This window comes from Pelobates fuscus, chromosome 1 (genome assembly GCF_036172605.1).
Source record: "Pelobates fuscus isolate aPelFus1 chromosome 1, aPelFus1.pri, whole genome shotgun sequence".
Classification (NCBI taxonomy): Eukaryota; Metazoa; Chordata; class Amphibia; order Anura; family Pelobatidae; genus Pelobates; species Pelobates fuscus.
Window position 1 is genome coordinate 465621424 of NC_086317.1, and position 14651 is coordinate 465636074.

The following is a 14651-nucleotide window of genomic DNA, read 5'->3' on the forward strand; positions in this document are numbered from 1 at the left end:
AGTCGTTTTAAATCAATGTCAGGTTTCACGTGGCTGCTGCAGTCTGGGGTTAGCGGCTGCGTGTGAAAATGTCCATTCGTTGAAGAATTGCTTCTCTGCCCGTGGAATGGAGAGGGCAGGACTGTGGGATGGAGAGAAATTAGGGAGGCCTCCATGGTTGAGAGATATTATGAAGGAGAACAGACTGCCAATTCCTCTCTAGCTACTCTATTTGGTGAAAGGTTGCTGGGATGGCAGATACTCCTTTATAAGCAGATGTAATGAGAATGTGACCAGTTCATACAGACTGCAATTTAAAACAGCTTCTGTGAGGTAATAAAGTGATTAAATGTGAGTCTGTAGTGTGGTTAACAGTGTGTCTTTGTGTAATAGTATGTGTGTGTGTAACTGTATGTTGTAAGGGCATTAAAGGGATGGGACTTAGCTTGTTCGCTGCTTCTTGTAAGCTCACATTGATTTCAAGCACGTGCCAAGATTTGCATAGTCTCAGTCAAACAGTGCACTAGGGAGAACAATGCACCGAGGATACCACCCAAGGAAAAAAACAAAACAAAATATGCATACACACAGAGATATATAAATAAAAATAGGAGAGGAACAGCGCTAATGAGTACACCCTGTATTTGTTGTATCTTGTTCTCACACAGAGATACATACATAGATCCATACATATATACACACACAGATACATGCATCGATACATACATAGATACACACGTAGATACATTCATACATAGATACCTACATATATACACACACAGATACATGCATCAATACATACATATATACACACATAGGTACATACATAAATACATTCATACATAGATACCTACATATATACACACACAGATACATGCATCGATACATACATATATACATACATAGATACATACATAGATACATTCATACATAGATACCTACATATATACACACAGATACATGCATTGATACATACATAGATACATACACAGATACATTCATACATAGATACCTACATATATACACACACAGATACATGCATCGATACATACATATATACACACACAGATACATACATCGATACATACATATATACACACACAGATACATACATCGATACATACATCGATACATACATAGATACACACATAGATACATTCATACATAGATACCTACATATATAAACACAGAGATACATGCATCAATGCATACATATATACACACATAGATACATACATAGATACATACACAGATACATTCATACATAGATACCTACATATACACACACAGATACATGCATCGATACATACATAGATACATTCATACATAGATACATTCATATATATATATATATACACATTCATACATAGATACCTACATATATATATATATATATATATATATATATATACACATTCATACATAGAAGCCTCCAAGACTTCTCCAGAGCTGCACCTTTTCTGTGGAACTCCCTTCCCTTCTCCGTTACACTTTCAACCAGTCTCCACTCCTTCAAACAAATCTTTGAAAACTCACTTCTTCAGGAAAGCATATCATTTAAACTGTTTGCATCACGCCCCCCATGACTCCTCTCCCGCAACTGTCAAAAATTACCTACGTTCTCAGTGATTACTTTTCTAGCAACCTATTTCATTACCCCTACTTATACCCTTTGTGTCACTATATCCCACTCCCTCTAGCTTGTAAGCTGACTGAGCAGGGCCCTCCACCTCTCTGTTCCCGTGTCACTATATCCCACTTCCTCTAGCATGTAAGCTCACTGAGCAGGGCCCTCCACCTCTCTGTTCCCGTGTCACTATATCCCACTTCCTCTAGCATGTAAGCTCACTGAGCAGGGCCCTCCACCTCTCTGTTCCCGTGTCACTATATCCCACTTCCTCTAGCATGTAAGCTCACTGAGCAGGGCCCTCAACCCCTCTGTTCCTGTGTCACTATATCCCACTCCCTCTAGCATGTAAGCTCACTGAGCAGGGCCCTCCACCTCTCTGTTCCCGTGTCACTATATCCCACTCCCTCTAGCATGTAAGCTCACTGAGCAGGGCCCTCCACCTCTCTGTTCCCGTGTCACTATATCCCACTCCCTCTAGCATGTAAGCTCACTGAGCAGGGCCCTCCACCTCTCTGTTCCCGGGTCACTATATCCCACTCCCTCTAGCTTGTAAGCTCACTGAGCAGGGTGCTCCACCTCTCTGTTCCCGGGTCACTATATCCCACTCCCTCTAGCTTGTAAGCTCACTGAGCAGGGTGCTCCACCTCTCTGTTCCCGGGTCACTATATCCCACTCCCTCTAGCTTGTAAGCTCACTGAGCAGGGCCCTCCACCTCTCTGTTCCCTTGTCACTATATCCCACTCCCTCTAGCATGTAAGCTCACTGAGCAGGGTGCTCAACCTCTCTGTTCCCGTGTCACTATACCCCACTCCCTCTAGCTTGTAAGCTGACTGAGCAGGGACCTCAACCCCTCTGTTCCTGTGCGTCCATTTGTCTGGTTACAATTACATGTTTCTAACATACTCCAAATTGCTCCTTAACTAATGCTGACCGCATTAAACAGAAAGCTATCGAACAGTGAGCCTAATACCTATCCCTCTAGCAAAATAAAAAGATAAAAAGTAAACTCTGAATCATTTTCCACAGCAGCTGCAGGTCCCCTTAGATGAAAAAAAGAAAAAGAAAAAAAAACTTGGGTCAAAATAGAACAAATTATTGGAAGTTGCCAAATAATGGCAAAGTAAACAGCAGCATTTCATTTTCATCAATATGTCAGTCTCTTTAAAAGCACTCAAACTGTGCAATTATTCCCCCCATAATCACACAGCCTGGCATGTGTTATTGCAAATTTACCACACTCCCCTAATCCAGATTTGATATGATTGTGCCAACCTGGCATTACATAAAGCTATAATGAAGTGTTACAATGGAGCAGTAGGCCATGCTGTTTAGCTTGTTAGAAGTACCGGTACTTTTTACAGCTGCAAAACATTTCATGCTATGTGCTTTTCTGCAGTTTTTTTTTTTTGTGTTGTTATTTTGTTTTTCCCTTCTTTATAAATATCTGTATTTTTTTTGTGTTTAATTTTTGGTTTTGCATTGCGAAAAAAAAAAAATACAAATCCTTAAATATAATTATTTGTTTCATGGCGAAGACCTTTTAACTGCTCCCTGGCGAGGATAACGGTCTGTAAAGTGGAAAAGAGCTTTATTTATTTTTTTAAATATTACAGAAAAACGGTCGTGTTGTGAGCCAGTTCTGAAATAATGGAGGACTGCGTTGCTCTGACCGTGATTGCTGTTGTTATGTTTAGATTGTGGAAAATTCGCCTGATTTGAAGAAATCTCTGTGCAGATATAGCAGAGAAACTTATTTGTTAAACAGATAACTCAATCATATAATTAGTGTAGTTTATAATAGTAATACCAGTATTTGAGTACAATCTGAGTAGTTTCTAATCAGGAGGAAAAGAGAAAAATATCCATCGTTCTATCATTTTTATTCTAGTCTCATTTTATTCCTGATTCTGAAACAGTTTTTAAAACTCACAGTTATGAAGGTTTGCCCTTTATTAAATGTGTCTTTGGAAGAACTTAATTAATGTAAATAGAATTTGGCTATTTGGTAAACGTTGGTCACACCACCAGCCACACTCCATAAATGGAAATGATTTCTCTTGGAGAATTATGTAATGTACATATGATGCCAAGGCTATGCCGTTTGCTGGTTTTTATGTGCTGTAGGCATGGTGGATACAAAGCCAGAATGTAGACTGTGTGCCACAAAGTGTCAGAAAGAGTTACTGGGGTGGTAGTGAGGATAAGGGAAGAGCAATGCTATAGGTACCCAAAGTCAGACTCAGCAGTGAGAATACTTTATAAATGGCTGTGAACATCTCCGAAAAAATGCACCCTGAAAGGTTCACTAAAAATCTCCCATTTATGTTTAATTATGATGTGAAATATTATGTTTCCAGTAAAATATCGATACCCGTGTACACACAAGTTAATAAAAGAAAAGTCTAATATCACAGAAAACGTAACCATACAAATGTCAAAGGACAGAAACATTTACACCAGCGTTCCCACGAAGCATTTTCTGTAAGCAATCCAGTATTGACATTTACATTTTTTTGAAATAAATATTTTCACAACCATATAATGCTGTTCAAATAAAAACGAAATATAACTCAATGTGGTTATTATCAAGATTGAGCCCATTATTAATTAATTCATTCATTTTATCATCAAGATTAACTCCGTAACTGACCCAGTAATTCACCAAAAATACTAAGAGGGAACATTGATCAAGACATTATCTCGGAATAGTTTGATCACTAATCCGATATTGTTCATATTACATAGTATTCGTGTGCCTTTGCGGTCATCACTGGCAGCCACGCATATACGTTGTTTTTAGTTAAATCAGGCTTCCTCGAGCAATTCCTGATTATCGAGTGCTAGGGTTTTTTTTTTTTTTAAAGCACATTCTTCCTCTAAAGTAATTTTCCCCTATGGTCCTTCACATAATACTTTAACGTATTTTAAAACTATATTTACGATTCTAAACTAGAAGTCATGCAATGAATTCTGCTCCTTCTTAGCACTTGAAGACAATTTTATGTTCCATTCCAGTCAATAGATCTTACGATTCCTTCTAGCATTGGAAGGTACAGGGTGTGCACGGCTTAGTAAATATGGACATAACTCTTTTGTAACCGAGTCCATAAAACAGAAGGAGAAGGAACATTGAAGACTACAAAGGAAAAATACTATTTTATAATTATTCATGTTGACAATATGGCTTCCTTCAAATTGATGATAACTACACTGTTTACTAATCCGATGATTTCACAACATTGAAGTTTTCCTTTTCTCTGAAAATGATCTAATTTTTATGAAAATTATGATCTAATATTCTATATCAATTGCCATGTTAACTTTTGCTGTTGAGCCATTCAGAATACTGATGTAATCACAATCCCATTGTTCCAAAACCTTCCAACATAACGGTTACCGGTATCTGATAGATTAAAAATAGATCTATATGTTATGTTAAACACTTCATTTTTGGTGATCACAATACTGCCGTGATGGAGTTAGCAAAACTTTAACGAGACTATTGAAATCACTTTTCCAACAATTAACCAATACCTTAAATATCCCCATATTTCATATCACTGTATTTTGTTCCCAAACGAGCTTTAAAATGATTTTAGCTCCAGGCCTAATGAGCTTTTAAACAGTATTTAAAAAGTGGAGACCATCCAACTTCCACCATCACAGAGAGTATATATTGCAAAACTGTGAATTTAATGGGTAGCTGAACTTGCGTCCTGCGTCGCATATTTATTCTTTTCAAAGAATCACCCTGTCTGTCCGTAAAGAGTATCTGCCATTCCAGATGTTGGAAACTACATCTCCCATAATACTCTATACCAATCGTACATCTTTCAGTTTAAATATGTTAATGTTCTTGTGGTAGACGTATTGAATTATCATGGAAGGAAATCGTGGTTTCGTTCACAAACACTGCTAGGAATCAGCTTTATAAACAGACTCTCGAGACTCTCCACATGGTTTGCCTGAGGAGATGCTTTGCATGTCCATCTGTCAGAGACAGGAACCTCTCAGTTCAGGCCCCAGTCCCAGACAATCCTTGGGAAGGAGGAGTAAGTTTTCCGCTAGGGGACATCCAGCTTTTTTATAACAAAAATGCCCCAGGCTTTGTGAAGTCTATTGATATTACTGTTTTTTTTATCTGAACATAAAAGCTCTCACTTGGTATCAATGCAGGATAATATTAATGTCAGTTAAAGAGACACTGTAAGCGTCAACATAACTTCATCTTAGCAAAGTGATTTTTGGGGTATAGATGCTGCGTCTGCAGCCTTGCAAATAGCAATGCCATCTCTGTGAAGCGACAGTGCTTACATTTTGCAATCTCCACACTACTAATGGATAGCGATTCAGCACAAAGACAGGGTTACTTACTAAAGGGAGAATTCAACGTGAATTCAAATCCAAGTTAGAAGTAGCTTAAAGGGACACTATAGTTGTTGTAGTTGTTCTGATGTATATGGCATGTCCCTGCAAGCTTTTTAATGTAAGCACTGCCTTTTCAGAGAAAAGGCAGTGTTTGCATTACTGCCTAGAGACACTTCCAGTGGTAACTCCACAGATGGCCACTAATGGTGCTTCCTGGGGCACTGGGGCAGTGCTGCACAGTTTGCAGTACTGACATTCAGCATCTCCACACTCTGCATGGAGACGCTGAAATTTCCCCATAGAGATGCACTGATCCGATGCATTTCTGTGAGGAGATGCTGATTGGCCCATGTGGTGTCTGGCTCCGCCCTCCACCCCACATTATTGGCTTAGATCATCAGAATGGACGATCTCAGCCAATCCAATGCTGTGCAGAGAAAGGATTGGGGGCACACCCGAGACCTGCATTTTGCATGAAAGGTGCTGCCGCAGTGACCAAAAGTCATAAATGAGAGAATAAATAGTTGCGGCGCACTCAGACTACAAAAAATATAACACAAAGAAGGCTACTAAAATGCCTATCTAAGAATACATATGGGGATTTGGTTCCACCATATGGCCATATGTTGTTAAGCCCACAACTACTTTCAAAGTACCCCAAAAAATATTGGGGTACACATTTAAACCCTTTAGTGTTCCTTTAAGTGGAAGTATAATTGAGAATGTTTGAATTTCAGCTAATTGGGCCTTACGTAAGAAATTCACTATGGATTCTCAATTTAGCTACTAACTCTGATAGATGTAATTATGGTATTCGGACACTGGAGGCTTTCTGCGTCCTATGTTTTCTCTAGGAGAAGCATTTGGTTGACGTATTGGCGTACATGCTAGTTTTCTCTAATTAGACAAAATTCATCAGGGTTGATGACTTCACAGTAAGAGGCTGTGTGAGAAGTCTCTTCCAGTATTGGAATACAGGTTTAATAGTTTTGCAATTTGTTTGGTTTTGGCTCAGTAAAATTATATATAAAAAGTAACACATCTAATAAAAAAAATTCTTTAGATTTCTTTCCTTTAAAGGATCACTAAAGGACAGATCAAGAACTATAATGCATTGCCCACCCATTTGGCTCTCAGGTGGCAACGCAAGGGATTTAAAAACTTCAGTATCCTAAAGCAGATTGGTCATATGTTAAATGACTTTTTTTAACCCAGCAAGTGATATTTGCTGGTTATTTTACTTACTTTGATGTATTTATTTAAATGTGTGGTTCCTTTTTATGCAATAGATTAATATAATGGAAAAGTATACTGAAAAAAGTTGATTGTTATACACTTAGCTTTAAAAATATAGACGCATATAAACTTGCAAGTTGTTCTTTAGCCAGAGAGACATGTTTATTTAGATATTGTTAGCCTGCCATGCCAACTGAGTTTTAAGTAAAATTGTAAAAAATTCGAGACCACTCTGTCCTCTGCATCTTGTAAAGCCTTGGGCAGCGTATTGCGGCTTGCTGTATGAGATAAACATTATGTATATCGGACTCAGCAGTAGACTTAGTGCTAGGTTTTTGAACATAATTACAGGTTGCGTTTTTTCTGTATATCTGTGTTTTATTGTATAGATGTGATGGGGAATAATACTGAAAATATTCACTATTCTAAACTATTTTCTCGAACCTTACTTGTTTTATAGTATTACAAATTGTGTGTTCCTGCCAATGCAGCTTTTTTTTTTGGGTGATATATTTATAATAATCTGCACAGGGATATTGCTAGGTACCAGAGACTCATGGGGCTATAGCCCAAAGAAAAAATTGATGGCATCTACACTAACAGAATGGTGAGAATATGTTTTGATATTCCCTCTTTCTATGTTGTGTCCCCTCCTTTCTAGCGATCAACACATTGTTGCTGCTGATCTACGAAATCTCGATAAAAGCACAGCTACAACACAAGTACATGCTGCACAGACAGGAGTTCAATATGATCCCACCACGATACCTAATAACAGGGGTGTGCGGCAAAGTTGTTCTCTCCAGCACCCCCTAACAACATGACGTCTGACTCCTTCGATCACCAAATTCCGTTACCCTTCCCAATAAGTAATGTAATACTATGTTCAGTGGGTAAGGGCAACGGCCACAGCTTTATTTAAACCAGCAGAACCAAATCATGTCAGCTGCTGGTTTTACCCTTTAACCCCTTAAGGACACATGACATGTGTGACATGTCATGATTCCCTTTTATTCCAGAAGTTTGGTCCTTAAGGGGTTAAACTTCTTCCAGAGCCTCTTCAGCCTGTCCGTCATCGACCAAATTCAGGCTGCGACTCCCCAGGCCCTTCTGGGCATTATTCATTTAGCAAACTTGCTGTCGCAGGAAACCCGCAACTGTAACAAAATTAAAAGCAAAGGAAAAAAACACAACACAAAACAACAATTCCAACACAGAACAATTGGGGATGGTGGGTGGAGAAAGACACTGCCATTGTTCACCAGTAGTCTGGTAATTTTCCCAGAATTCCCAGCTTCCCACTGTCAGAGCAACTGTATCTATTTGGTTGCTATGCTAAACCCTCAGGCCAGCAATCATGCCCCCCCCCCCCTATTCGCCCCGGAGGTTGGACTTTTATCTGTGAGGTACTATCGACTTTATCGACTTAGTAACCTTTATTTATTTAATATTCACCTGCTCCCTCAACTGCCTGTAGAAATCCAGGGCTAAAGAGTCCCACACATCTGGGACGTCAGCCCTCGAAGCCCACCCCTAGCAGCACCTAGTATTGAATTCCTAGAGCTTCCGTCCAGATTTTATTCTGTTCTACTGAATATGTAATTTTTATAAATGAGTATAGCATTAAGAAAGTCATCCATGTTGCTTTTTTAATGTTTTTTGTGCTGTAATGACAAAGTGCTTTTTTTGTAATTAAAGTTTTTATTTATGAATATACACGCACACGAATACGACAAAGTGCTTTTTTTTAAAAAATCTATAAAACCCACCACATCCACCATCTCGGCAGTGAGTCACGTTTTTACCTAGGTCTGAATTCTGCAAAAATTTACCTTCGCCTCTAAATTTGAATAGGATGGCATCCTGTGTTGTTTTTGTTTGATGATAGGCTCATTTTAATGTCATTTTGAACTCTGTAACATCTGACAGTTTAGAAGTAGCATGTTTGTTATTACTCTGTGTAAGAAGAAGATTACATTTCTTTAAAACAGAGAGAGAAATATTCTCATGGAGGAAGGAATGGAAAGCCACTTGAGAGAGGTCACGTCAAAGGCAGTCTCATGGATATTTACAATAGCCTATTATTATGGGTCTCTAATATCAGTGAAATATCATTCTACAATTGTGTTCGCAGAACAAGAGATAGCAAGGGCTCAGTTGGCAGCAATATACATATAATAGCATAAATGAATACTTTGAGAGTCATTTAAATTCTCCCTTGCTAAGTATGTACGGCATTTTAGACACCGCGCTCCGAACACCTTTTATTCAGAGGAACTTAAACTGTTGTATAATTTGCAATTATAAGTCATTCCTGTTCAACAAGTATTTTTTTTGTCATTTTTTTTGTCATATGTGCTCAATGTCCCACTTAGCGCTGTCTCTATATTTTCAAAAACGATGACAAGTTCAGATATGTGAGCTCAGGCAATTGGTGACCTAATCATAACATTATTCAATTGGTTAGTAATTGTCTAGTAACCATAAAAGAAACCCATGCGCGCCTCTCTGGGAGAATTAATACCGCAAATCGCACTGTACATCTATTACACCGCAAAGACAGATACATGAGGCAAAGCTAGCATTTAGTTGTTTTTTAGAATTTTAGAATCGCTGCCTCCACGTCTCGTGAGACTTTACTTTTAATGAGATAATTGTACTTTACATGTTATACATGGATTAGGGATTTTTTTTTTTTTTTTAAATACCATTTCCCAGGAGTAAAATGTGATTTTTCTAAAAATAACAATGAAATTAACATTCATTTCTGGAATAGACAATATATTTGGTTGATTAGGTTTTCTATTACAGCTTATTTTTACCATTAACAACGATGCAGAGAAAAGGGGGGATAAGGGATTATGATTTTTTTTTTTTAAATCACTATGTATGGTCTTAACCAAAAATTATTCAGTACTGACCTCAAGTTAAAAGGGCTTAAACATGGTATATCCATATTGAGTGTAAAAATCCCCATATTTGTCAAGACAGGGTTTATTTTTGTGTTTGTACTGTTCTTTTAATCTCTATTTTGTATATTCTGAGCGTGACCCTACAATTCCCTTTTTTTCTGTGTATATTTGGAATCCATACATCCAGATTCATTTTGGGTTGAGCACCTCATCCCGCTACTCAAGGTGCCCTTTATAGGTGACCACCAGAAGCATACATTTGAATAAAGTTTAAAGGAACACTGTAGGCACCCAAACCACTTTAGCTACGTGAAGTAGTCTCGATGCACTGTCCCTATTGCACTTAGTGATGCTATGTCAAACATTATAGTTCCAGAGAAACTGCAATAACTACATTGCAGCACTAAGTCTGCCTCCAGTGGCTGTCTACCAGACGACCACTGGAGGGACTTCCTGGATCCTAACAGACTTTTGGTGCGGTAACTGATGCTGGACCTCCTCACAATCAGGTAAGTAAACAAAGGTTTTTTATCCCTTTATATGCTCTGGGAGGGGGCGAAAGAGGGAAGGACGAAAGGGCACTATATTCCTATATTCCTAACACTATAGAACCTCGTATTTGTAAGCTCTGGCACAACATGTTCATCTGGCCATAGGCAGATTAAAATTGTTAATATAGCTGTGCTGCTTGTTCAGTCGAAGCTGAAATCTATTTGATACTGAGAAGATTCTAATCAAGGTGTTTTGTAAAGGACATTTTAATGTTAGTCATATTAAAGGGACACTCCAGGCACCCAGACCACTTCTGCCCATTGGAGTGGTCTGGGTGCCAACTCCCACTACTCTTAACCCTGCAAGTGTAATTATTGCAGTTTTTTATAAACTGCAATAATTACCTTGCAGGGTTAACTCCACCTCTAGTGGCTGTCTACTAGACAGCCACTAGAGGGCACTTCCAGCGTCACTCATTTCCCCATAGGAAAGCATTGAAATGCTTTCCTATGGGGAGCGCTAATGCGCATGCGTGGCATTGCCGCGCATGCACATTAGGTCTCCCCGGCCCCGATCAGTCTCGGCCACCGGCCGACGCAATGCAGAGTAGGAGCTGCCTCTGGTAAGTCACTGAAGGGGTTTTCACCCCTTCAGCAACCGGGGAGTGGGAGGTGGGAGGGAGAGGGAACCTGCAGTGCCAGGAAAAGAAAAGAATGGATCAAGAAAAGATCAGTGGGTTCATTATTCAACTGAACAAAATGTTTCTAAACTAATCTTAAAACAAAAAGTATTGATATGTCTATAAGTAATATCACTAGACACTAATCACTAAATACGAATCTGAGAGTATTATTTACACATATATGGTCAAACTGAACTGAAAGAGTCAACTACGTTATATTACACTTTTTGTTTTTACATAAGTGCAAGTTTTGGCAAGTGGGATAAATTTAAATGTTGCAGATACTCTAAACGAGTGGTCGTAGAAAATATCGAAATTCCACGTAAAGCAATGGATCAGTTCAAAAAACAAAATAGCGATTTAGTCTTTATTGCTAATAATCTCATATCAACATTGTTTATGTCAGCATTTTCTCTTTTTCCACGTATCATGTGTGTGAATTTCTTTTTGTGCTTCATTGTGATTAACCCTGTGATTAACATGCCAGAAGCAAATTATAGTGCAGTCTCGCTCTGTAGCAAACCGTCAAACATTACTGTTAAAGTAATTACATCAGCACATACTACAGGTGACGGGAAATATATTTCTTGCAACAAAATATCTGAGTGTGTTACAGCAGTGAATCAAAATTACTTTGTGCTTTCATAAATACCTTATATATTTCAAAATTGGCATGTTGCTCCCAATAAGGGGTTAATCACTATATTGACTATTTTGGACCCTAAGTGACGTCTAATAAATAGGGACACTTGGGAAGCTTGTCATATCCTATATCTCAAAAACAATCTAAATGGACAAAGGATACAAAAGAGGGACAGAGGGATGTCAGATACCAAAACTGACCCTTTTGTCCTTGTGAGGGTTTTATCAAGCACAGCATATGCAAACCAGAAATTAGGAAAGATACTTCGTGCACATTGCGATGCTAACAGAGCCTCTGCTGGATTTCAAACAAACATGGTTTAAGGGCGAACACTTTGCATACCACCTGTAACTGGGATAAACACGGGGGATAAGAAAGACAGTACTAAAGGCAGTCACCGAAAATCAAAGATGGCTGGCAGCTGTGTAAATCTGATTTCTATTTATTTTTATACATGTACTTAGCATAATCACACGGTGCAGGAAGTTCTTCTAAAGCCAGATTAAAATATTTACCAAACAAAAATATGCACTGTAAGGATGGCTACCTGGGCTTAACAAAAAAACTTTTCATCTTCCCACTGCAATGGATTCCTGAGAGGAAGGCCATGTTAAAACCGTCTGTTTGCCTCTGATAAGAGTCCAAAACCACATCCTCACAATGGGTAATTATTTCTTTGCACAGTATTAAAACGAGATTTACAGGTCCAGTCCCAAATTAATATATAGAAAAAATAATAAATACATATAAATAGCAGTTGGGTGCTGAAATATTTTGTGCGGAGTACACGGATCAGCCACAACATTAAAACCACTGAAAGATGACGTGAATAACATTGATTATATTGTTACAATAGCACCTGCCAACGGCTGGGGTATATTAGGCAGCAAGTAAACAGTAAGTTCTTGTGATGGAAATGGAAAAATGGGCAATCAAAAAGATCTGAGCGACTCCGACAAGGGCCAAATAGTGATGGGTAGACAACTGGGTCAGAGCATTTCAAAACGTTAAGTTTTGTGGAGTGTTCCTGGTATGCCGTGGTTGATATCTACCAAAAGTGGTGCAAGGACCACTGGTGAACAAGCACCAGAGTCAAGGGTGCTCATTGATGCACGTGAAGAGGGAAGGCAAGCCCATCTGGTCCGATTACACAGAAGCACTACTGTAGCTCAGGTTACTGAAAAACTTAATTCTGACCATGACAGAAGAGTGTCAGAACACACTGTGAATTGCAGCTTGTTGTGTATGGAGCTGCATAACTGCAGACTGGTCACGGTGCTCATGATGAACCTTATCACCACGTGCCTTCAATGGGCCATCAGAACTGGACCATGGAGCAATGGAAGAAGATTGCCTGGTCTGATGAATCACATATTATTTTAGATCAGGTGGATGGCCGGCTTGACTAGGAACATAGACAGAGTCGATTTTTCTGCTCACAGCCTGTAGAATCCCTGTAACACTATTGGTCTGATCCTGGATTTTTAGATTGCAATGAAAAAAATTAAAATACACAATACGCTGGAAATCATCCACATATCTTATATATACCAGAACCGGTTAAAGAGATTCGTCAGGCATTTCATGACTTATCCAAGTGACTTGATGTATTGTAGAATGAATACATTTTAAAGGGTACACTGTTTTTTTCCCTCTTTTATTACAGGCCTACTGCATTGTTGGTTCCGACACACAACAAATCACTGATGTTTTAACTATAGTATTTACTACTATTTATGTGTTATCTAACTCTTACGGCAATATCGCCCAAACCACAAATTGAAGGATGGGCCTGTAATTGTGGGAGGGACTTGGGTCCCCTTTATACGGGCATCCAAGCTTTTCTCACATACTGTTATTGGGCTGGCGAGTTGCCCCTCCCACCACTCCTTTTTGACATCACTCTCTAAGGTGGACCCTCTTATTACAGGCCTACTGCATTGTCGGTTCCGGCACACAACAAACCACTGGTGTTTTAACTAGTATTTACTATGATTTGTGTGTTATCCAACTCTTACGGCAATATTGTCCCTACCAAAAAAAGCACAGTTTCTGAATATGTTATAGAATAATCTAAAACATTTGCAGGATTTAGGACATTCTCTTTTTCCTGCTCTCTTATTATTTTTGCTAATTAATTATCAGCCATTACAAAGTGCCTCCCATCTTTTCACATGCATGTTGGTGTATCTATAGACATGCTAGAGTGTTTGGCATAGTGTCACCTATTTTTACCGAATAATAAAAGAAGCAGACAGCCATAAACTCAGCCTCTCGAATGGTCCATCAGACAGCATTATCTCTTAAAGAATGAGCTGACATTCCTTACAGAGGGGCTTGACTTCGAAAGATGGAACAATTTCTTTATTATACCATATTGTGAGCAGCTATCCATTGTACAGTGCAGCCATTTTATAAATAAATCATGGTAGTGATAATAATAGATTTTTCCCCCCAAACCTGCCGAGTAAGCCGCTAATGATTTCTGGCCCGATGCCATTAACTTGCCTATCAAGAAGCTGTCAATCTTGCCCAGCACAAAGCCATCTGGATAATTTAAGGAGCCTGTAGCTATACTGCCCTGGCAGAGCAAATGTCACGTTATATGTTTTTACAGGTAACAATGGAGCAGTGTCTTTTATCACTGTAACTCATAATATGTCTTCGAATTGTAGATTTGTATTATATCCCCCCCCCCCCCCATTTAAG

The 14651-nt window shown here is 38.8% G+C and overlaps 1 protein-coding gene across 1 annotated transcript in view; it reads right to left on the reverse strand.

The window, feature by feature from the left end:
• Window positions 1–14651, reverse strand: part of TENM4 (teneurin transmembrane protein 4) — a 1183725-nt gene that overhangs the window by 419918 nt on the left and 749156 nt on the right. The gene's annotated exons all lie outside the window — the stretch shown is intronic.